This window comes from Benincasa hispida, chromosome 5 (genome assembly GCF_009727055.1).
Source record: "Benincasa hispida cultivar B227 chromosome 5, ASM972705v1, whole genome shotgun sequence".
NCBI lineage: Eukaryota > Viridiplantae > Streptophyta > Magnoliopsida > Cucurbitales > Cucurbitaceae > Benincasa > Benincasa hispida.
Genome location: NC_052353.1, coordinates 47,604,390 through 47,608,627, shown reverse-complemented (window position 1 = coordinate 47,608,627; position 4,238 = coordinate 47,604,390). Strand labels below are relative to the sequence as shown.

The 4,238-nt window shown below is 41.1% G+C and overlaps 1 non-coding gene across 1 annotated transcript; it reads right to left on the bottom strand.

Moving 5' to 3' along the window:
- Positions 1–679: 679 nt before the first annotated feature.
- Positions 680–786, bottom strand: LOC120078888. The gene has a single exon (XR_005482165.1). It is a non-coding gene; the product is annotated as a small nucleolar RNA R71 (small nucleolar RNA).
- Between the last annotated feature and the right edge of the window lie 3,452 nt (positions 787–4,238).

The window sequence follows — 4,238 nt, the reverse complement described above, 5'->3', positions numbered from 1 at the left end:
TGAGTGTTCAATGCATTCCATCATCGCAATTCATCCATCATTCCACATCATAAAATAACACATCAAGTTTTTGGCGTCGTTGCCGGGGACTTCGGCATAATAGTGTGCTAACGGTAATTTTTCTAATTTCTTTGCAGACTCTCAATCTCTGGCGAATTACGACCCGGAGATTGAGAGAACATTTCGACGCAGACTAAGAGAAAACCGCCAACAACAAGAGAGAACACCAAGAATGGCGGAACAACCGGAAGCAAGAGTCGCAAATGCGAACAATATAATGGCCAACCCCATCCTTCTGGAGAATGACCGCAATAGACCCATTCGAGACTATGCGTCACCCAACCTCTATGATTTCTCTCCAGGAATCATGAGACAAGCATTAAACAGATCGAGGTTTGAAATGAAGTCGGTAATGTTTCAGATGACCCAGACTGCTGGGCAGTTTGGAAGGAGGCGTGGTAAAGACCCACACGCCCACCTCCGGAGCTTCATAGAAATCTACAACACTTTTGTGTTCCCGTATATCTCCACCGAGGAACTTCGACTCACTCTGTTCTCATTTTCCTTATGTGATCAAGCAAGAAAATGGGCATATTCTCTCGAACCAGGGGAGATAACCTCGTAGGAACAAGTCGTCAAAAATTTTATGAAGAAATACTTCCCACCAACCGAGAATGTTAGGAGAAGGAAATTAATAACAAATTTTGAACAAGAACATGATGAATCGCTCAGCGATGCCTGGGCAAGGTTCAAGCGGCTAGTAAGAAATTGTCCACATAATGGCTTACCAGACTGCCTGCAAATGGAGATTTTTTACCAAGGACTGAATCCCTCTTCGCAGACCGCTGCCAATGCGGTAGCCGCTGGTGGTCTGCTAGACAAAACATATAAGGAGGCAAAGAGTATACTTGATCACATTTCCAAAAATCATGAGGATTGGCGGGAAAGCGACCAGAGATTAAGAATAAAAGATAATGATGCAAACAACGGGGCCATCGCATCCCTGCAAAATCAAATTACGGCGATGATGAGTTTGATACAAGGCATCGCAATTAATAACACGGGAGTGAAGAAAGGGTAGGTCAACACAATTGCTCAAACAACCACAAGTTGTGTCATTTGCAGAGATGTTCATTCGATGGACGAATGCCCAGCAAACCCGCATTCAGTATGCTTCATAAAGAATAATCCCTCCCCGGGTGGAGAAAACACCCAAATTTTGCGTGGAAAAATCAATGACAAAGCTTCCAACCAGTGGCGCAAAAAGGAGGGCCACCCGGATTTTTCCTGCAAAATGATGGTCCAACACATAGTCAAGCTAGCAGCTTGCAAACACTACAATCTTCATCCTTAAAGAGCTTGTTGAAGCAATACATTGAGAAAAACAAATTGGTCCTTCAGAATCAAGCAACATCCATTAGAAATCTAGAAATTCAACTAGGACAAATTGCAGGCGAGATGAAAAATAGACTGCAAGGGGTGTTGCTGAGCTCAAGTGAGCTCCCTCGCAATGTTGGGGTTATCGAGAAGGAACAATGCTTAGCAGTCTCCTTGTAAAGCAACAAAATGACTATGGAAGTAGAGGAGGAGCCCATTGCGACCAACTTGGGTGCGTTGACATCCGAGGACCCGTTGACTTATAATTTGGAAAATCCCAAGAAAATGAACCCCAAAGTTGCGTCCACCCTCAAGCCTTCAGAACATGAGACAGAAGAAGTCCAGCTACCACCAGCTCTGCAAAGATTGAAAGAAAAACAAAACAATGAGGAAAAGATCGCAATAGTGGCCGCAACGCAAAATGCTATGATTCCACCAAAAATGTGTGACCCAGGAATCTTCACGATACCATGCTTCATTGGAGGGATCTACAGTGGCCAAGCACTATGTGATCTTGGGGCGAGTATAAACATCATGCTACTATCAATCTTCAAACGATTGAATATTGGCACACTCACGCCCATGACAGAGACTCTCTTGCTTGCGGACAGTTCCCGAATACATCCTGAAGGAGAGTTGAAAAATGTCGCAATCTCAATCGATAAATTCATCTTGTCGGCAGACTACCTCATTTTGGATTATAAAGCGGACGAAGATGCGCCCATCATATTGGGACGACCATTCCTTTCGACCGGTCACACTCAAATTGATCTGCGCAAGGGGGAGATTGTAATGAACATTCATGGGGAAAGGCTTCGGATTAAGGCAGTCAATATCCCAGAGGACAAAGAAAAGAGGGAAAAACACCGTGGATGTGAAAAGACCAGCTTGGAATAAGCAGTCCCTGAATTTCTATATAACTCAACCTCATCAGGGACACAATCTTTTTTAATATCCTTTTTCCTACCTCAATATTTCATGAAATTTTATCATCTTATTATCATCTATTATCGCATATTTACTTTTTTTTTACTTACTTCCTCTGGAAAAAAAATTGATCATGCTGAACAGTAAAAGATTTTGTTTTGTTTAAAATCATTTGACCCTCTCACTGGTTTTCTTGCAAACGATCGAGGCGTAGGATTGCGAAGGTGTTACACGAAAAAGCAACTTATCTTATTCCATCACTGCAATCCACAGAAGATAGATCACCACAAAGAAGGATGCATCAACACACAATGCAGACGACAGCGCAAATTTGGGGGTTGTATTCTTCCTTAACTTTATTTCAAATTTTGCTCTATCGCCTTGCATTTTGATTTTAAAAGTTTTATCACCGCCTCCTCTTTGACTACCGCAATCATTTGATATTGATAAATTTAGTAAGTCGCCTCATGCTGTTTCTTTGCCAATTATGATTTCAATGATGAAAAACATACTTCTATTCCTTTCGTATATACTAGAGTTAACTTAATTTTAAGATAGTCACCTCATGAAATATTCCTAGAAGTAAGTCATCAGGATGACACACATGGGGGCAAGCCAAAACGAAAGTAAGTCATCAAGATCAGCGCATAAATATAATGACTGCAACTCCGTTGCGAAGTAGGTATGAGTTTAGTCAGAGAAAGAGCGCATTGCTCGTAGTTGGATGTCCGCATGACACACGTGGGGGCAAGCCAAAACGAAGGCAAGGCACTTGGATTAGCACAAGGTCAGAAAAATAATAATGTCAAAAAATATGCAAGGATAAAATCATTTGACACCCGGTGGAAAAGTTTTCTTTTTGAAATAAATCATGCGATGTCCCGAAATTGAGTAAAGTCCTTTTGAAGGTTAAGCTTGCGGTCCCTAGGTCTTAGAAATATTTTAAGAAGAGACTTGAATAAGACTTAAGGAAATTTTGATGTATAGGAGTTGAATGAAGTATCCTTGAGAAATCTAGGAAAAGAACATTGTGGTCGACTTGCTAAAGGAAATCTTTAGCTTATGCTTGAGGACAAGCATTGTTTAAATTTGGGGGTGTGATAATAGGAAAAAATGCACGTTATTACATTACTAAGTTATTAAAAAAATGAGGGTTTGCGTTGACAAGATATGTTAGATTGCGTCCAAAAAGCATTAAGTTTATAATATTGCAGTCGAATGCGTTCATCGCATAGGAACAGTTGATGTTTGTATTTTTATGCAGAATATGCATTGACGCAAGGCGGAAAGAGCGATCATAGGAAATCATTGGTCGAGCGCAGCATTACCGCAAGGCTTTGTGGTGATTGTGTTCGCAAATATTTGCTTAAAAAGGATTGCCGCATAAGAGACCGTAGAACTTGGTGGGCGCATCTGGGTGAAAGGCATAATTAATCACGATGGGACAGAAAGTTAATGACGGTCAAATCCGAATTAAGTTGACAACCGCTAACGATAACAAGTACATTCAGCTTTTCGGTGACAAATATTCAGTGCATCAGTCAAGGAATTAAAGCCATCCCATCTGTTCAATCATAAGAGAGAAGTCGCCTTTCACCCCGAAGATCTATAAATACTAAAGGCATCCTTCAGAAAAAGGGTTCGGATTAGTTAGCTCAGCATGTCTTTGTCCATAGTTTCCTTTTTATTTTAAGGCGAAGCAAGAGAAGAGTAGAGATGCCGGAAGATCACTCAGGGCAACTTGAGAGAGAACCCGAAGGCATAGAAGTAGAGAATGGGCCGACTCTCGCGAAAGCGAGATTATCTTTTGAACACGAGTAGAAAGACAGTATAAAAGCCTGGGAAGCAAGAGATTGCTACCAGGCTCTTTATTCTATTCTTGCATTGTTATTTTGTACTTCATCTTTATATTTATACAATGGAAGTTCTTATTC